We start from the raw sequence: 21457 nt of genomic DNA, 5'->3' as shown, positions 1-21457 counted from the left end.
AACCTTTCTCCATTGGGTAGATCTTTAGTTACTACTTGTCTCTCTTCTCCTCTACTCACTGTCAATATGTGGTAGTATTCTGAAATATGTGTCTGCTCAGGGAGCCTCTGCAGTCTTCTTAAGGAGTTGCTATAACTTCAGTATACCATACTGGAACCACAGACCGGTGTACCAGTGCCTTCAGTGAGTATATTGACATTTTATAGCAACAATCTGTACACTAGATAAATAAGGAGCATACTAGCCATCTCTCTTATTTCTTTCCTCATCCTTACCCTGGTAGTGCTGGGCTTTTGCCCATCAGAACATAACCACAGACTAATATGATTGGAGTCAGTAAAGTGCTACAAGAAGGTTTTCTAAGTCAACTCTCCCAGCCAAAAGACTGAGTAAACTGATATAAAGCATGGCACCAGACTATCCTTGTGGGCAGCCATAATCATAAATAAATACAGGTTGTATAAGTGAAGGGACATGGGCAGAAGTAGGATATACTGGGCAGCATCTCTCCCCTTCAAAGAGCGCAGACAGTTCCAGTCTCAGAGCTTTCTCTATTTACTTATGGTGACTGACACATAGTTTGTATGTTTGCATTTTGTCAGTTTGTATTTTAAGGACAGTTACAAGGAGGAGTAAGTTACTGTGCTGTTTCCCCGTGAAACCTGGCAGAACTGGTATTTGTCAGTGTGAAGCACACATAATGGTGTCTGCCTGATAGAAGGAGAAAACCTGCACTCAGAACAAAATGAGGTCAGAGCAGACTTAAAGAAGGAACTATCTGATCCTATTATCACCTTTTCTTACTCTAACTGTGTCACCTACAATAGCCAGCAGTGTAGAGGACTGGAACTGACCTCAGTGTTGTCCCCCACAGCTTTTCTCCTGTGAAAAGAGATTTCTGTGTTGTTCCCCTGTCAACTTATAGGAGGAAGTGGTCCCAGAAGTGGTCATGGAGGTAAAGGTACACAGTACAAGTTCTACAGGAATCTCAGGACAAAGGCTATTATCCTGAGAAACCTTTCTGAGCCCTTACGTGCGTTTTTGGCACAGTTTCTACTCCTGTGTTATGTGGAAACAAACTATTTTTCCCAAGCACTGGACAAATCATGAGTCTGTGTCCTCAAGAAAACTCATCCTCTAGAGCAAATACAGAAACATGTCACCTAATGTCTCACTAGACTTCAGCAGAGTGAAAGACAAAACAAGCAGCAGATCATATTCCTACTATCAATGCAGTATTTCCTTCAAAGATTCAGCCCTTCCAGACCTCCTTCTCCACCCACATGTAGTTGGTCTTCTTTATAGATTTGCAAGACTGATTGAAGAAAGCGATAGCTCCTGTCTGCTATCTTTGTATTTTGATATAGAGTAACTTCAGCTCTAGTATCCAGTCACAGTGGACAGAAAGGTGCCTACCATTTTGGCAAGATAAATGGCATTTTGAGCAACACAGTGCCACAGAAATACCTGCACAGACAATGAGCTGTTCTCAAAGATCCTCTGTACAATGCTAATGGCACGGAGTATGACCTTCAAAAATTCTTTGCACAGTAAATAAACTCTCCTTAAAGCATGCATTTATAGAAGAAGGGAAAAAAAAAATCCAAACCGGCAAAACTGGAGAGGTTTATTTTAAGGACAAGGACTTAATCCATTCAAATAAATTTAAATAATTAGAAGCTGAGGACCACCTTGACAAGGTTCCCAACCCTGCCCCTTTTCATTTAATTTAATGAGGGACACTTGTTAACAATGCCAATAACAGGCTGTTGTGGTAATTCATCACAGCCAATACACCCCTGCTCTAATCAGACAGACAAGTAGTGAGAGTTGCCCAGTGCAATCACTGTAAGATTGTGACTATAAAATAAAATGAAATAAAATAAAAGCAAGATTTTTTGAAAAAAAGACCTTTGTTTATTTGATTAACTCCTTTGCTATCTATTTCGGTTCTTTCCTCTTCTTCACACAGTCATTTTCCACTCATCTCTCCCAGCTTCCCTGCTTACTTTGCTTAGCAGTGCACTTCTTGCAAGCACATGAAAACTGTTCCTATGGTATCAATCATGCATATTCTTGAAAGGCAAGCTTACCCTAAAAGCACTCAGAGCCAGAACAAGATGCAAGACAAGTGGATCCAGCAAATGAATAGGAGGCATCACAATGAGACAATTAGGATGAATATAAATAAGCTGGCGAGAAGAAATATCATTTCACTGAAACATGCAATTTTACTGAACCCAAAATCACACTTGGAGACAAATCTGTCTCCAGAGAGCTTTCAGGATAAGGATTTTTGAGGTTGGGTCATCTGTGATCAAAGACAGCAACATGCCAGATATTTTGACTGACTCTTTGCATTTTGCAAAGGCAAATTTTGAATGTGAGAATTGCCATTATCTGACTATTTCATGATGCAAAGTTAGCAAGAGCCATCTTTGGGAAGGACAATGTTCTTAACGCCAGTCAGTCCTTACACTCTCATGGTTTTACTAGAAGCCACTGTGCAACATTATGCAGAAATACCTAAGCTAATGTAGAATGAGCTAGCTTGAGTATCAAAAGCAGTGCAGACACGGACTTGAACTTAAGTTGACCACTGCTATAAAAGATAATTTAAAATATTTTTACAAATATCTTAGCAATAAAAGGAGGATCAAGAGACCCTCCATTCTTTACTAGATACCAGGGGACACCTAGTGACCAAGGATGACAAAAAGGCTGGGGTACTTAATGCTGTATTTATCTACGTCTTCAACAGTCACACCAGCCATGCTTAGGGTACTCAGTCCCCTGATGGGTTCCACCCAAGAATGCTGACGGAGCTGGCAGAGGAGCTTGCTAATCCACTCTCTCCATCATCTATCAGCACTCATGGTCTAGAGGGCAGGTCCCAGGGGAGGCTGGCCAGTGTGACACCTCTCTACAAAAAGGGAAGGCAGGAAAATCCTGAAAACTCCAGGCCTGTGAGCCTAAGCTCAGTGCTGCTGAAGGTCATGGAGCAGATGATCCCAAGTGAGATCATAAAGTGAGCGCAGGAAAATGGGGGAATCAGGCCAGTCAGCATGGGCATCAAGCAGAAGAACAGGTCTTGCTTGACCAACCTTATCTACTTCCACAATAAGGTGACCTGCCTGGTTGATGAGGGAAAGGCTGTGGACATTGTCTATTTGGACCTTAAAAAAGCATTTGACACTGTCTCCCACACATTCTGGAGAAATTGGCTTCTCATGGCCTGGGTAGGTGGATTCTTTAATGGGTTGGAAACTGGCTGCATGGCAGAGCCCAAAGAGTGGTGGTGAATGGTGTCATATCTAGTTGGCAACCAGTCACTACACTGCCGGTAACTCTTGTTAGCAATGATCTACAGGATTAAAAGCATTCAGCAAACTACAGCTGCTTTGTTCTGAGGTTTTATTGGGGGTTATTTTTATTATCTTTTTATTTTTTTTCCACCATTAGGGAATTACTAATTGTTCCAAACTGCTGTTCATTGGCTTAGAGTTCCACATGTACTGTCAAACTGCTGGTCAGCTGGCAGGCACACCGCGCTTTCCCAACAGATTTATTTCACAGCTGGATTTGCAGTCTAAAAGGGCCTTCCCATTTCCAGATCTGCAATCCTTCCAGGCAGAAGGCAGGAGAGGAACAGACAGATGCCTTTCCACAGAGATGTAACAACCCTAGCAGGTTCTCAGCATGTCAATAACAATCTAATCAGGCTGCATTATATTGAGGGGAAAATGAGACTTCTGACTTTGCCAGAACACTTCACACATCCGCTTGCTCTTACAAACACATACAACACACTCCAGTTTCCAGATGCAGATAAGGATAACCACAGTGTGGAAAACAATCCAAGAACTAGTCTAGCCAATTCCTAGCTGGACCTCAGCCTCTTTCCATCTCCTCTCCTTGGTCTGGAATAACAATTGCTGCCTGTAAATTTAATGGAAACTTCATAGACAACTCTGTTGTGCTCATGTTGCAGATGGTGCCCTACTGCTCTGAAGATGCATAGGAAAGATGACTCAACAAGCTGTCCCACCTTGCCTCTCCCCCAGTTCTGTTGTGTTGATAGGAAAACCTGCAGACCTAGCAATGCCCAGGGAGAAGTTACTTGTCCTGGAAGAGTCCTGATGGCACCTCTTAAGGATAGCTGCAAGCACCTCTCCTCCTCACATGGCCAAGCAACTGTACAAAACTATACAGAGAAGTCACACAGCTCACCCAAAAAGTACTGCACAGGCTTTTCTCCTGCTGAGTGTTAACTCCTGCCAGAGCTCTCTCCTTGGGCAAGGCTCACTAAAGCTGACCTTACCCAGACTGTAAAACTGGGGGTCATATCCCCAGACAACCATAGTCAACCTAAATTAACCACTGGCTTGTGGATCGGTGAGCAGGGAAGCACCCCAGGCAGCAGAGCCGCATGCTGGCTTCTTATCCAGCATGCTCTGTGGCAAGAACTCGTACCCAGTAGCAATCTGTTCTTGGCAAAAAGATAAATAAATGACAAAAGAACATCATAGGATCATGATTCTAGACTCACTGCCTAGGGGAGGGAGCGGGGGAAAGATCTGAGCTCTTTCCTGGCTGATTACCTAAAGAAAAGACAAAAAAAGATGACTAGCTCCAGTGAATGAAACAGAACCTTTCAGTTCAAACGCTGCAGCCAGGTCATCCTGGTTCCCTTGATCTCTTTCCCACCCAATGAGCTCCTCTTAAGCTCTGACTGATGGTGTCATCTGTTTCAAAATGTGTTTATTCTGACAATTTGCTCTGCTTTTATGTAAAAGGACAGGCCAGCGACTCATTCCCCAAACCTCAAGGAAGCAGCACAAGCCTTGGCTGCTAGACCAGTTGGCTCCCTGTGGACTGTTGATTTTTGGATAAAGTGTTATTCCATCCTTAAACGATGTACTTACCCTGAAAAAGAAAGCGCACACACAAACACACAACTGGGTATTAAGAGCTTTGTTAGATCTGTGACTGACCTTGTGACTAAAGTGTCAGCTGCTTCTGCAGAACTGGCGATGGCAGTGGAAAAAAAACCCCAAAACACAAACCAAGAAAGCAAAGGAAGAGTGAACACTGAACTGCTCACAGCTGGACTGAGCTGAACTTCCACAGCTCAGCTGCTAACACTAGCTTTTCCTCATTGCTTCGGTGTCAGTGAGGTTATGGAAACCAGAGAGGCAAACAAGTGTCAGTTTTTAAAACAGATCAAGGGCTAAAGGAAGGGGGGAAAAGGGTGTGGGGGAGAATATTCAGAGAACATCCGTTCTGTGGAGAGTTGTGTGTTTCTCAGGGTACCCAAGAGAAGGGGAGATATGCCTACACAAGAGAGGTCAGCAGGTATCAGATTGCATCACCCCTTTCCTCTTTCTGTTGGCTGCCTTTTAATGCTCCCTTTTGAGTACATTTCCCTTTGGTTGTGGTAAACACAATTCACCAGCCCTCTTGAAGAACATGCTCCATTGGCACTGAAATAGAAACCTGATTTCTGCCCCCTGCTCTATCTACCCTCTACTGATCAGACCCTGCCTTAATCTGAACAGAAGAGACAGGATCTGGGAGTCAGGCACAGACCCACAGTACACCAAGAGAGCACATAAATTCCTCCAAACAAGCTGATGGGGCTCCTCTTCCTTCCCCTGAAGAGTTCAACCCTGGTTTTAACAGCTGTGCCTGCTTGGACTTGGTGGAAATGTAGTCCCAGCTCTGCATATGCATCTATGTGCTCAGGGGTCAGCAGCCCTGAAAACCATGCCTAGACAGCAACATGATGAATGGAACACAAGGACTAGATTAAAATAGACTTTCAAATGCAGTTCCATTTAAATAAATCCCCCTATTTCTGTTGCCATTGACTAGCTTAAACTGCATTTTACTCTCTACCATTTGTCATCTTTTTTCACAACCTATTTGTGGTTAGCAGACATTGCCTTTAGGAGACTAACAACAAAGCAAGGGACATGAGCTCATTGTGTCCAATGCTGCACCCCTATGCTGCATGCTGTCTCATTCCCACAGGTTGCCCCAGTGAGTGAAGGTCCCTGCTTATATCCAGACCACAAACTCTGGGGATGTCCACCTACCACCCTACACTGCACACTGACACATGCAGCCCTTTCACACTGACCCTCATCTCACACATCACAGTCCTGGGTCACAGCCCTGTTTTGGGGTCCTCTTCCTACAGCTATGTCCAGCATCCACATAGGGCTGGCTCCATCAGCATCCTATCACAGCCTGACACCCAGCTGATGGACCAGGGGAGAGAAGGAGCTGAAAATGTCACTGGTGGCTGGTCAGGGGAGGGGACACAACCTACACTGAAATGTCAGACAGCCCTGCTCATCTCCAGAGACATGGGAAGCACCAGCCAGGCTTCAGAGAGCCCCTGCCCAGCACAGCTGGGCTGCTGGAGAACCCCTTGGCTGAGTTCACACCCAATATAGCACCCACAGCTCATAGCACAGACTGCCAGGACCCAACTGACTTATGCTATGCCCGAAACCAGGCTGCTTATGAAAGAACAGGAAGGGATCAGAAGTCCATACCTGGTATCCTCAGGTGCATTAACATGAGAAAGCAGCCAGGCAGCCATTCCAGACCAGAAGCAACTGTGTATCACTGTCTAGCTGCTGGTCAAAGCGGAACATTTTTAGCTGTAAGGCACAGGATTTGACATCAAATTCACCATTGCCAGAACTATGCCAATGTGAAGCACTACTGTCCCCATCAAAGATGTTCAGACCAAGAAGAACGCATTTAGGAAACATGACATTCTTGAACATGACACTGCTGTGTCCTTTTCCATCCAACATGACTGGAATTAGATCCAAATTACAGCCAGTTTTCAGGATGCCTGCAGTAACACCCCAGGGCTGCCCAGAGACACTGGCACAGGGTGCCCAGAGAAGCTGTGGCTGCCCCATCCCTGACAGTGTTCAAGGCCAGGTTGGACACAGGGGCTTGGAGCAAGCTGCTCTAGTGGAAGGTGTCCCTGCCCGTGGCAGAGGTTGGAGCTGGATGAGTTTTAAGGTCCCTTCCAACCCAAACCAGGCTGGGATTCTATGATTCTATGATCCAGCTGATCATCTGGGACAATGTACGCTAGCAATACAGCCACATGGACAGTGTCTGCCAGTCCTGTACCCACAGTTTAAGACAAGCAGATGTTCCCTTTTCACCATGTGACAAAATACATAGCATCCATCTGTAATGTCAGTGAAATAATTTCTCAAGTACCTTCAGTCCCACGAGGCTGGCCTGCACAGCATGCAGGTTACTTGTATTTCTGATGTTCTCAGAAATTAAATCAGTGAACAGATACACAAAGTGCAAAAATACTGTCATGTCAACATATAACTTTTCCACTATCAAATAAAAGCAGAATAAATTGGCCACAGAAATAAACTACTGGCAAAGAGGAAACCCCAGAAACTCAGACCTCACTGAACATCACTCAAGAGGACTTCTTGCTTGATCATGAGTCTAAGAACCAAGGAAAACCATTTACGTACTTCACTGCTGCAAAGTGTTTTCATCTTTTTATGCTTTGGTTTGGCTTTTGGTTGAGTATTTTTAGGACCTTTGTGATAGTACAATGTCCAATGGGATAGAGAGATCCTCTAGATTTTGTAACTTAAGAAAAATATATAAATCCTCCAGTCTTAGGATACATGCAAAATCCTGCTTCTGCAGCCAGTTCCCAGGCATTTGAAGGCAATGCAGGGAGTCACACAGCCACCATGGGACAGCAATGTCAGAGAAGCACTTCTGCAGATGGTGGGCAATGACAGCACCAGCTCCTCTAAGGTTCTAGTGCTGGTGCCTGTCTTCACAGCACTTTGCCTACCAAGCAGGGTAACATTTTACCCACCTTATTTCTTTCTGCTTGCTTCATCATGGTTTGGTGTAAGTCATTAGGGTCTCCCCTTGCAGCAGCCAAATAGCCCAAGGGTGCTAGAGCCATGAGGCTATCTAGTAGCTTCCTTGCCACAGATTTCCTGCAAACCCTCCCGCCTGAGGCAGTCCTGCATTTCCCACCCACATGATTTCTCCTGAACCTTTCCAGATGGGAAACATCCAGACAGTGCTGGAAGAGCTCAGCAGCTTGGATGCTATCAGCAGGCTGGGAACGTAGCCTCCAGGGCACTGTATCAGGGCTGCACAGATCCCATTGATTTCCTCCCTTTTAACTTGGCAGAAAGCTGAAGTTTTCAAAAACGATTCTCTTTAACCTCTGTGAAGAAGGAGAGATCTCAGGGATTTGAGCACTGATCATCTGAAAACTGCGTTAGGGGGTGAAGGAGTTTGTTTGAGATTCTGATCAACAAAGCGCGGCTCAGAGGAGTGGGTCAGGAAATGTCAAAGATGGATCACCACAGAAGAAGATGGTTTTGTTTTATAACAAGCTCTGCTGCTAAAAATGCTGGGGAGCAGCAGCTAGGAGGGAGAGAAGGGGTATAAGGTGTCATGGAGGAGGGGAGAGAAAGCTTTAGCCAGCAAGACAAGCATCCTGAGTCACTGCTGGGGAGGTGAGGCCACTTTGCCAAGGAAAGGCTGACAGAGTGTGTCTGGAGTAATTCCACAGCTTAAAAAGTGATAATAATTTATATTTTTAACACAGGATTGGTGCAATCCTGGACACAAACCAAATACAGAATACCACTGATGTGAGCCATGATCACCCACTGCCAGGGCTGCATCTGTACATGCATGCAAGGAGGGGATAAGTGTGGTCCATGCCATTCCTCTGAATGAGCCACATCCCCATGCTTGTGCAAAGCAGCTCCTAATGAACCCCTTGCTCGTAGTGCAGAGTGCTCCAGCTTCTGCTCCACCTCAAGCATAGCCCCATGGTAGCATCAAGAGGAGCTGTGGGCTCAGTTCCGTCCCCACACCAGGAACCCCTTGCTGGGGATTGGGAACACTGCAGTGGTGAGCGCCTCCGAGATGAATGACTTTAGATGAGCTTGTTCTGCTGACTCATGGATGTGATTTTCATCAAAGAGCAGTGTATTTGCTGAACTCTGATTTCACTTTCTCTAGGTCTCCACAGCTAATGTCTGTGGCTACAAGACACGCAGGATATTAATCATAGAATCATAGAACAGTCTGGGTTGGAAGGGACCTTCAAAGCTCATAATCTAGTTCAACCCCCTGCAATGAGCAGGGACACCTTCAACTACATCAAGTCACTCAGAACTACATCCAGCCTGGCCTGGAATGTCTGCAGGGATGGGGCATCAACCACCTCTCTGGGCAATCTGTGCCAGTCTTACCACCCTCAGGAGAGGCAGAACCACCGCCCTTGATGTGCTGGCCACAATCCTCTGGCTGCAGCCCAGGATACAATTGGCCTCCAGGCTGTAAGCACACAGTGTCCACTCATGTCCAAGCTCTCACCCACCAGTACCCCTCAGAGCTACTCTCAATTCCTCCATCCCCCAGCCTGTGTTGATACCGGGGGTTGCACGGACCCACATGCAGTTCCCTGCATGGACCCCTCTCAAGCCTCTCCAAGCTTGTCTGTTAATCTGTATTCTTTCTTTATTCTTTTTTTCTGCTATAAAACTTTCTCAATTTCATTGAACTTTTAACTAAGAATGCAACAATTAAAACCTGATTTTTAAAAAGATACAGCAAAAGCACTTTGCTGCACACCCTTTGCAAACACATCACAGTTACTTACCAGTAAACTTCGGCTTGGTCTGGGTTTTAAACTGACAAAGTACAAAGTGAATATGAAACCCCCAGAAAGAAAATAAGGTTTTTTTTCCATCATTATCTGAGTACTAACAAAGCCCAGCACTGCACAGCCCCTGAGTACTGCTGGGACTGATGTAGCCCAGCACTGCACAGACCCTGAGTACTGCTGGGACTGACAACAGGAAGAAACTCTCTTTCCATTTTGTCCTGTCAATATTTTCCTTGCAGTGCTTTGTTCAGCACTGAGACTAACTGAGGCACAGTACTGTTTGTAGGCAGAAATAAGATCATTCATTAGATGAACCGGAATAGCTGGAAAAATTAGATAAGTTTCCAGGTGCTTCCTAACCAGCCTCTCACACAGTCACTAAGACAAGTCTATTGAAACGCCTTGAGTTGAAGGACTCGATGGGCTCTGCTTAGGTTTCCTTTCAGTCCTTATTTCCAGAAGCATAAGTGCTTTTTGCAGCTTATTTGACTCAAGGGCAAGGATTAGATCTCTCCAGTTACAGAGAAGCTTCTCTTCAACCAGCCAAAATCACTCAAATTACTTTGGTAGCTTTGCTTTCTCCCGGGCTCCTTTCTTTTCATTTGTTAAAAGAAATGGCCAGAACAGTGATTTAGAAAATAAGCACACACACACAAACCCCTTTAAAAAGCACAAGTAAAACCAATCCCCTTTTATGATATACCCTATCTGTTCTCCTTAGTCCTTTCCTGTGTTGAACCCTTACCAAAATCCTCATCAGGTAAAGTCTGACAACTCCTGGTGTAGTGATCCATGGTGCAGCTGCTGGAGAGCAAAAGAGATGTTGTGGAATTCCATATTCAAGTGACCAAGTCACTAGCTCCATCCTAACTCCGTAGACTCCAGGAGGAAGAGGAGGGTAAGGTACTGAGCCACTCTCTTCTCCCAGGTTCCACAGACCTTCTGCTCTATGAATCCAGCAGATATGAACGGAAAACACTGACGGAAAAATGGGACACCAGAGAACACAGAGTGCACTTTGTGATCTTAACTGCAGTTTAGGGGTGCATGAGGCTTCTACACATAGGCACTGCAAGCATGGCTGAAAGAAAACAGCACTCAGTGCTGCTAAAAATGATCTTATTTAACCTTTGAAAATAAAAGCAATGATTATGAAAGGGGTGACAAGGTTGTTCTCAGGATGTCTAGTTGAGAATTGCTGCCATTTTCCTAGTTTCTCTGGATATGGGGCTGCTAATCAGAATTCAATGATAAATTGTGCTGGAAATGAGAATGGTATTTGGATTATTTGCCCTAAGCAGAAGAAAGGCAAGTCAAGGAGGAGGTGTGAGGCAGAGATCAGTCTCCCTTCGTGCATGGGCATCTCACAGGACTTTAGTATCAACAGAAGTAACCACCAAGTCCAGAGCTGCTAAAGCCAAATTCAAAGTTCAACAGCCTGAAGAGCTCTATTACACCCTGCCCCAGCAATGGGGCCAGACTCAGATGCCTTAGCAACAAGCAGTACAGAAAGCCCAGAAGATAGCTGCATCTGGACTCTTCCTTCAGAAGAGCAAAGGCAAAATCATCCAGCCAGGATCTGAATCAGTAGCTGGTCCTGACACCTGAACTACCAGCAACTCCAAGGGCTGCTTTAAGGAGAGAAACAAAATCACAAGGTTTGTCAGCAGATTTTCATTAAGAGGAAGCTGAGGTCACCCATATTTCTACATTAATTTTCTAGTACATATTGGTTGGACTTTAGGTAATTGTCCCTCCTCCACCCCCCCACCCAACCCCCCCTTTTTAATAAGTACAATTTACTAGAGTTGCATAAAAATGAGTAATACATTAGTTTCACTTAGACCCAATATAAAATGAGTCATTTCTTTCCAGCACATGACCAGGCTATTATGTCTCTCCTAAGTATATTGCAGAAAGATAAAGATGTTACTTTTTGCCCATAAACACACTGTAAACCATCTGATTCTTTCAAGTGACAATGAGTTCACCTCCTGAAAAGGTCCATTTGAAATGCACCTTCCCTGTCATACCCACATCCCACAGCTATACCAAGCCCTGGGAAAAGGGCACATACTTTGTTCTCACTCAGATGAACCGCGTTTATCTCTTTCTGGCTGACAAGGGGAAAATAGTCTTTGTGACAATGGGGCCCCGGAGGGAATAATGTGGTACCTTTATTTATAGATCCAAGGCTTGATAATCTGATCACTTGATGCTCCCTCCCCTTCAGGCTTTGAGCAACCAGTATTTAGCCTTGCCCTGGTTTTGGCTTTTCTGCCCCTCTCATCTTTCCAGCTCTCTACATCTCAGACAATATTTCTTTAGAAAGGCAGCAGGTTCTCTCTGGGGCTGTGAAGTACAGCATTTGTGCAAACAACATGATTGCATTGGTTCTGCCAATCCCTGGTCAAGGTATGAGGGACCAACGCTGTCTGGCTCTGTAGTGACAGCAACATTGCTGGGTAATCTGTCTGGCTACGCTGAAATGAGGGGGATTCACTGAACTTACTTTTTTTTGTTTGCTAAGTTTACTCCTGAGCAGTCTCTCTGGAACTCGATGGCAATCCTGTAAATACACCAAAATCTAAATCAGAAGTGGGATTATTAGTGAAAATAAAACCAGCTACTAACCTATTTACTTTAACATAGCCTGACAGAAACATATTATTGCGTCCAAAATCACACCTTACGAAGAAGCTCCCACACCCTTTTAATGTCTTTTATATCTTCTCTGGACTGCTTCACATCTGAATGCACAGAGCATGTTTTAAACGTACAGGTGGATGCTCCCAATGTCATGCTCATTGACAGCTCCAATCACTGTCATCAAATGTACCCTGGCAAAGAGCCCTGATATAATCTAACCTCACCTTGCCCTTTGCTGCCATCTAGAAACCAGCCCATAACTTACTGAGTACAGAGTACATCTTTTTTTCTCTTTTCCAAGGAAATCTTTTCATTAGACCAACTGGTATGGCAGGGAGAGACAAAATACCTTTCACACTCCCAAACCTATTCTCAAGGTCAGGAATGAGAGTAGAAGATTTTTCATTCACCTTGGAGTATCAGCTTGTTCACTGGTATTGTGCAAGTGACTGCATTTGCTATACTTCCAAATCCACACACAAATTTCAGCTCTCTTAAAGTAGGAACTGGTGCATTGATTAATGCATTTTCTATGTGGGGATGTTCAGCCTGCACAGGAAGATCCAACAGTACTGACAGTAATCAAGAGAAGCGTTCACTACATGTATGCATACGTATTACTTTGGGCCTGTAAGGATACTTCAGTGTCCCTCTATAAACAGAGATATAAACTCCCCCTTCCTTAACCTCCAAACAAACCTTAGTTTTAAAAAGAGTAGGGGAAAAAAAAAAGAAAACCCACCCTCATTGTCACTTTGGGTCAGAGGCACAAGAGGATCCTGTCACATATTTTGCTGCAGTTCATCATAAAGGAAGAAACCTTCAGTTTACACAGGAACACCATATTAAAACCATAGAATAGTTAGGGTTGGAAAGGACCCTAAGATCATCTAGCTCCAACCCCCTGCCATGGGCAGGGACATCTGAATTGATACAAAATGGACCAATACCACAGTGCTGGTAAAGATCTGCAGAAGCTGCTCTCCTGCCTTCACATTTGCAATGCAGATTTCCAAGACCCTTCTGCAAACTCAACTCCCACACTCTTAATTCAATTCATGGAACTACAAAGAGGTGACTTGAAGCTCCTTCTCAGATCCCAAATTTTGGATCTTCTCTTGTATTGTTCAAAGTTTGAGCTACCAATACTGAAAATGCATTTTTCTATATCTTTTTTTATATAGACTGTAACCACCACCTTCTCACTTTGCAGTCTGAGCCAGTTCTTAATCCATTGCTTTCCACTACTCAGTCCTAAGGGTACACTGAGGTCACGTTTCCTATATTTTCTTGGAAATCATTAAACATATGGGGAAAGGGGGAGTTGGGTAGAATATGGTTTAAAAGCTTCTGTAACTCAAGACCTGGAGCTATAAGAAAGGACTATGCATTTCAGCACTGATGATCAAATCATGAGCTGGCAAGACTGGGCTTTCATTCAACTGGACCACAAATGCACTTGAAACAGTGACTTGCTTTTCTCCTTTTGTTTCAGATCCACCCAGCATCTTTTTTGACATAAAGTGACCCATTTCTGTTCTGAATCACTAGCAAAGAAGGGAAAGGAAGAAAAGTGAAGATATCAGTCTCTACATCTTCATCCCACAAAATGTTGCAGAGGGCACAACTTGATTGTTAACTTCTCTCACTCTCTCATGACCTCTTGTAAAATAACCCCTTCTCACATCTAAGTTATAAAGTAAAGCAGTTCCTTTCATACTTAAAAGTGCATGCTGTCTATGATGGCAAGATAAAGGTCATCCAACAGTGAATGGAATTAGCTTATCTTGAGAAAAATGATACCTCAGCCACAAATGATGAGGGCCATGTAATGAGTACACCTTGCCCAAGGTTATGGGGGGATCCACATTAAGGAGAACTCAGACTCTCCACCCCTGCACTGTTTCAGCACATAAGAGAGGCAAAATGACTGTCACCCTTAAATTGTGGATACTAAGACTTCCCCACAACAGTACTCATCCAAGGCAGCTGCATTCCCCTTCCAAACCTCAGGAAGCACTTGCAGGACATGTCTGCACTGTGCAGCTACCCATAGACTAGTATCCAAATGATGCATCCACATGCAGAAGAAAGCCTAACACATGCCCTAAAACACTTGTTCAGGTTTGAGGCTGCTTCTTCCTCAAGCCCATACATGAGGAAAGCCTGTCTGGGGCCATGCTTCCTCCTCTGTTTTCAATGATGTGGACACAACACATGGATGTGGGTGCTGCAGCATTGAGCACTGCAGCCTCACTTGTGAAGAGTGCAAACTCCCAGCCCTAGGAAGTGCAGGCATAGCATCATTTCCAGCCTCTGCTTCTGGGAAGCAGCCTTCATCCTTCATCACCCACCTTCCCCTCAAAGGGTTCCCACCTATTACACTGCACGGTAGAGAGGCAAACACCAGCCACACTGCAGGTTCCTCTATGTATTAACACCAGAGCCAAGGCTAGATGCAGGTTTAGGTTCTCTTTGGCTTCAATGTGTATTCAGGGAGGAAGTACATCTTGATCCTCCATGAAAGACTTCTGCTAGCCATCAGACATAGATTACAGGTCAGTGAGAGAGGAGGATGTTACGTATCTTTCCTTCAGACAGTGCTTCAGAATTTCTGTGTTGGACAATGGAAAACACAAATGATGTGATTGTTTCAGCTGATCACTCTGGCAGTGATTTAAAAAGAAACGGAACAGAGCCAAGAAAACCCAGTTTTATGAAGCTGCAGCCTATTTCCTAAGGAGGAAGGAGAAAACCTGTCTGTACAGATGTTTTTCCAGCCCCCAAATTTGTTATCTGTACTGATCTTATATTACAACCCTATTTCGTACAAGCCAGATAGCACACAGCCAAAGCTACAGGACTGTCTTTCTCTTTGTTCCTAGAGACTAACATAAAAGTCACTGAGTGGGAGAAATACTGAGCCAGTCCCTCCTCAGGAAACCCCAGAAACATTTCCAAATAGCAAATTACACATGTAGAAAGACTTGACAAATGGGACAAGTCCGCTCCATTCCATATGCTTACCTTCCACATAGCCTTCGTCCCCTCGTTTCCATTATTAGCCCTTTTACCGCATAATCATGCCTTTAAAAAAGTGCAATGCCTTCTCCTTATAACATCGCCCTTGGGAAGCCAAAGCACTTCAAATGCAATGGTTTGGCATTAAACAAGGAGAGTTATTGTTATGCTTCTTACCCCTACACTTAAGCTTAATATGGGCATAGATTGGAAGTGCAGAACAGACAACTCCTGAAAGCAGAAAAACTACTGAGGTTTCTTGTCTAAGGCAGAAGAGGAGGAGGGGAATGGGCTGGAGGTGACTGTTCCTTAGCCAGCGCTGCTAATCGAAGCAAGCCATCCTCATCAATATCACTTTGCTTTGGCAGCTTTTCAAGAGAGAAAAAAAAAGAAAGAAAGGAAGGAACCCCCCCCCCCCCTTGCACTCCCCTTGTGCAACACGTTTAATTGCTCTGTGTGCCACACACCAAAGAGGAAATCCAGGGGGTTAGCAGCAGTGTGATGAGCTGCATCGCCTTTAATGCTTTAAAGAGCAAACTCCTGCAGTTGGGGAGCAGGCAGGGGGAAGGCACATCCCCCTCTGACCCACGGGGCACATTCTTTGCCACTCCATCTGCCACCCCCAGCTGCTAAATCCTCTGTCACCAGCACAAGGTGATCTCAGACCTGAGCGTGCTACTAACACATGAAAGGAAGCAACTTTGGCTGGGTGCCTCCTCCCAGCCCCGCTCCCCCTGTGCCCTTCCTCCCCTTCCTCCCTGACATGTTTAAAGCATCTGAACGTCAAGGTACTGAGATATCGCAGAGCGAGCTTCCCTTCCCTATCCTGCTCAGACGTCTCTTGTCAGCAGCTCCCTCCAGCCTTACTCTCAACCCCCTTTTTTCCATGAGGATTTCCCTCCCTCCTGCTCTGGAGCCACAGCTCTGGAGCTCACATTATTTGCTTTCTTGGAGCCTACAGTCTGGAGCCAGGGAGGTTTGTCTGCTTCCCTGGGTTCAGCTAATAAATTGGGATCAGGGGGTCACACAGCAGGGGACTTGGAAGCCTGAGAGCCTCTGACACCATTTTTATTAGTTTTTACTATACATACCATTTCAGGAGCCGGGATGCCATCCCTGTGGGGCCCTACCCATTGCTTAGTAACTAAGATTTTGTAATCTAAGTTTTGACAAGGTCATTTTTTACCTTGGGAGAGGGTGGGGGAGGGAGAACCCCCATGTACATTAATTACACAAACACTGTGGGGACAATGCAAATAGGAACCCATTTCCCTTTTGCATCAGGGATAAAGAATGAAAAATGTTTTACTATAGGGCTATTACAAGGCAAACAGGCCAGGATGTTTTAAATGACACACTGACACAGACCTGCGCTCTCTGTGCAGGTTGGGTGAGTGCATTTCAGCCTTTCCCCTGTCTATTCCTAACAAAACAAAAGTGACGAAACCTGGAGGGAGCCACAGAGCCCTGGTGCCCATGTTATACTAAATACTCCCATGCTTCTTACGGCAGCATAGGCATGACCCTGATCCAGCTAAAATTAAGTAACAAAACCTCCACCAGACTCAGCATCACCATGACAGTTAACCCTGTATTTAGTCAATCACTGCTGGCACATGGGGTGTAAATTACCTTTTGGCAAGCTCTAGCCCCAGCAGACAGAGGTGTGAAGAGCCCAGGCGACCGCCAGCCCTTCAGGTCAACTGGAGACAGTTTTTTCCCTGATACAACGTTTCTTAGGATAACAAGCAGGATGACTGGAAAGCATGGGAAACAAGGAAACACAGCCACACAGAGCTGGTCAGAGCTGGGACCGTTGCATGAGGGTAGGTACAGAGCCAGTGTGCCAAGCCAGGCTTCTCCCATGTATTTAGCACCACTTTCTTGATCCACAGCTTTGCTGTTCAATAACCCCGAGCATATTTTTCTTTCTTTTCCTTTCTCCTTTTTTCATCTCCTGCTCTGATAAATTCATTCTGGAAAGAAGAAAAAGTCCTTTGGTCACTGCTACCTTTCCCTTCCACCCTCTCCCCTGGTCCAGAGCTGTGTGAGGTATATGCCTCTGATGTGGTTAGAGCAGGACTGAGGTTAAGTAATGCTTTGAGGTCCTTCAGTATGCATTTTGCTGTCTGTCACCTCAGTGGGCTCCAGCATATGCTTTGAGGTTAAGTCCCAGTGTTTGTGTTTTGGGCCTTTGTTGTGGTTGCTTGATTTGTTCATGATGGCCTTGGCTCTGCCACCCCACCAGCAAATACAACATTCACAAAGTGGCGACTCAGGCATTTCATCCCCTGGCAGCAACAGTGCCTGGCAGAGGCTCAAAACAGATCAGAGAACGGGGCAACAAGTGTCCCCAAGATGGATTTCAGACAAACAGGGAAAAACCTGAAAAAGCAGTAAGAGAAAAAGCCTGAGATTAACTGAAGAGACAGAAAAACAGCTGGAATGTCAAGTGGAGCCTGAAGAGATCAAAAGTAAATCAGCTCAGTGATAGGCAAGGAACTATGCTGTGCTTTGGAACAGCAATGCTCAAAATATGGCAACTCACTGGCCTGCACAGCTTTTTCCCTTGGTTAAACTCAGCCTCACGTCAAAAGCAGTTGCTTTTTGCTGCCAGCACTGGAAACTCAAAGCAGAACCTACAGATCAAGCTGTTTTCTTCCTGCATCAGGCACCAGCCCTAAAAATAAATGACCCTGGAGGACTCAAAAAGCTGGCTCACTTGTTTGGCTGATAGCGTATGAAGCAGGATAGCAATGCTTGTGCTTGTGCTTCTGCAGTTATATGGGCTCTGTGGGCTTTCAAATAACAAAAATATGTCCCCAGACATGAAGAGAGAACTTCATCCTGACCTGGTTTTACATCATACTTCACCCCTGGAGGAAAAAAGAGTGATCCTCATAACATATCATAGAATCACAGAATGGTATGGGCTGGAAGGGACCTTAAAGCTCATCCTGTTCTAACCCCCTGCCATGGGCAGGGATACCTTCCACTAAAGCAGGTTGCTCCAAGCCTCATCCAACCTGGTCTTGAACACTGTGGACATACAAAACTGTAACATCAATGAGCGATCTGAGTACCAGACCACGTGTCTGAACTGGAACTGTCAATTTTTCCATAAAAGCAAGACATTATGATGATTCACATTATGCATCATCAGTGACGGGTATTCCTACATTAACCATGTTTCAGGGTTGAATACATGTGAAAGTATCTTATACGGACTTATACAATAAGGTACTCTGTAATAAAATACCAAGTTCATAGAGGGAGGAAGGATGGTCTTGTGCTGAAGCACAGCACTGGAGTCACAAAGCCTGGATCCTGTCCTTGGTATGACCTGTGGTAATCCTGTGAGACCTCAGAAGCAAGACTTATCTTAGCTATGTAGTGTGAAATCACTACTGGGTGTACAGCAATTTACAGAGAGCTTTATAACTCATTTTTGCCTGTTTGATCTCCAGCTCCAACTTTTCTGGCAAAATAGCAATTAGAGCACAAGTGCTGAGCCGGCTCTTTGTTGCTGCCCATGCCCTATCAGACTAAGAAAATGATTGTGACTCAGTCACCTAAGCTCTGTTCTGTTTATTCATGTGTAAACTGGGAAACACTATAATTGCTTTCTAAGCATTAATAGATTATTCCTCATTGCACTACTACAGAATTCCTAGAACAGAGAGAAATAAAACCAACAAGAGCAGCAGACAACAGCAAACTGCTCAGCACTGTTTGTTTACTTGTTTTTTCTTCTGAGTGCTGAGGTACATGAGAAGTTCTTTCCACTCATGTCCTGACCTCAGTACAGTGTGCCATGGTGTGCTCTGTGACCATCTACACTTCTCTCTATTCAGACGTGACTCCATCACAGACATCATGCCACTACATTCAATGGGGTGCCTAGCAGGGAGTTCCTGAACACATGTCTACTTGTACCTCTACCTTATATATTTTCTCAGATCAATAAATCTTCTATATTTCACTGTCATTAGGGGGCAAGATAGTCAGATGGATATCAGATGATTAATTGACTTCTAGGTGCAGTTACCTTCTTCTACAACTCCTCTATGCATTTGTGTATCTCCAGCCACTGTTTTCACACACATTTTCTCTGGTTGCTGAAGTCCTATAACTCTGCATGTCTCCCTGCCTGTTACAGCAAGCAGCCAGAGAGCAATTGTAACCAACACACTGATTTGTATAGAGAGAAATTAATCCTCTTCCTTCTTGGGGCTGGATCGTCTCAAGTGCAGGATGGATGGATCACGAACTAAAGTTCCAAAGCAAATAAGGAACTAAGTCAGAGTGACAGGAGGTATGTAACATGGGCAGATTAACTTCACACCCTTCATCATCTCAAGCAACAAAATAAACGTAGATCAGACTACAACACTCAGGCCTGGTGCTCCCTTGAGAAAAAAACTAACAGCAAAAAAAAACCCAAACAGAGCCAAAACCCCCAGCCTTTGAAAATCGCTTCTATGGGAAGCAGGAGGTGCATGCTACAGCTTGGTAATGCAAACAGTCTCCTTTTCCATACTGGGGTATATGCCCATCTCATAACAAGCACTGCTTTACGAAGACATAGCTTGAGCTTTGATTTTTATGTTGTTAGGCTAAAATTGTTTTACTATTGTAGTTATTTAGTCACAGGCCAATCAGTCCCACAATAGCAACTGCAGAAGATTAACTGTAAATATGGCCTGCATATTTTATTACTTAAAATCAGCTTGTTCTCATTTCAGGTAACAACATGGAAATGTATTGAAAGGACAAAGGGAACATTTGAAGACAGTAAGCAGGGTCAGCTAGTAAAGGTTCAAACAGGTATTCTCAGCAATCTATAAGACACTCACAGAATTGTCCCACCTGAAACTTAGAAGTTTCTCATGGTGGAGAAAGTTGTTTGGGAAAAAGACACAAATGAAAAATGAGCCATTTCCGCTCACAGGCAGCTGAAGCTGAACACTCATGTATCCTCAGAGAATGTCTGAGTGGAAAATCTGACTGATCTGGCAGCGACCATTCCAAGACAGCGATACTGAGTCATAAAGCCAAGCCGTAGCTACCACGCAGCCCAATCCAGTGCTCCTCAAGTCAATAGGAAAGCTCTAGAACTGGCGCACACAAATTAAATCAAGTTTGGAGCGTGGCTGTTATTAGCTCAGCCCCACTGGAGGAGCTGGCAATGAAAAGCTGCTGCTTTCGTGAAGAGACTTCTATTGCTGTTATCAGTGTCATTTCTGTCTAAGGATGTTCTGCAAATTCAGAGAGGCATCAAACTAAGGAGTGTTCTTTGGACTTTGTTTTTCAAAGAGAAGTTGGGAGAAAACAGTTTCACAGCTGTAGGTTGAGCATGAAAAATGTGGCAGGTGACAGAAAGAGGGTCACCACACTGGGAGAGTGTCTCTATTTTGACAGGGTATGGGCTTGGTTTGCTGTTACATCATGTGAATTTAGTGCTGGTAAAATGGGGGGAAAAATGCTGGTCTATTTAAATCCTGGGATGAGGAATTGCAGCATCCACCACTTAATAGGAAAACATATTCTCCTTCAGATGAAGCAGCTAACAAAATCTATATAGAGGACAAGCACTAACAGAAATCAGACATGAAAGCACAAGTTAGGATATAAGAAAAAAGAAGCTCCAGAAGGGACACTGAGCAAGCCTAATTGAACTCCTGATGCAAAGTACATCCCTTGAAGTCAGACAGCTCTTTCAATAGGGGTAAAAATGACAAAGTATTATTATCTGCAATTGAGGAAGACAGAGAAGAAACAGAGACAAGACTGTATCTTGTAAGACAAAAGAAAAGCCATAAAGGGAGCCCTTGACCTCCCTCTCTCAGCTCTCAGTTTTGATGCAAGACAGAAAGAGCAAAGGTAGTAACAGCTTCTTGCACTCAGCTCTCACTTGGAAGGACCTTAGGGAGGTAAGTAGAGCACCCGACCATCATCTACAAACAGTGGCATCAGTAAACCCTGCCCCTGATGTACTTCCATTAGACACTATGGAGAGTAAGGCATTAAATGCAAATGGAGAATGGGAAGAAGAAATTCTTTAATTAACTATACACC

The 21457-nt window shown here is 44.5% G+C and overlaps 1 long non-coding RNA gene across 12 annotated transcripts in view; it reads right to left on the bottom strand.

The window, feature by feature from the left end:
- LOC115946258 (uncharacterized) overlaps positions 1–21457 on the bottom strand; it is a 175248-nt gene that overhangs the window by 111323 nt on the left and 42468 nt on the right. For 11 of the 12 annotated variants that reach the window (XR_004550074.1, XR_004550073.1, XR_004080348.2 and 8 more), the window contains exon 2: positions 12222–12278. The exons of the other annotated variant lie outside the window; for it this stretch is intronic. This is a non-coding gene — a long non-coding RNA (uncharacterized lncRNA). The remainder of the gene's footprint in view (positions 1–12221; positions 12279–21457) is intronic. 12 annotated transcript variants of the gene reach the window in all.

Source organism: Melopsittacus undulatus, chromosome 10, assembly GCF_012275295.1.
Source record: "Melopsittacus undulatus isolate bMelUnd1 chromosome 10, bMelUnd1.mat.Z, whole genome shotgun sequence".
In the NCBI taxonomy this organism is placed as follows: Eukaryota; Metazoa; Chordata; class Aves; order Psittaciformes; family Psittaculidae; genus Melopsittacus; species Melopsittacus undulatus.
Note: the sequence above shows the minus strand (reverse complement) of the source record. Positions and strands in the feature narration are given on the sequence as shown.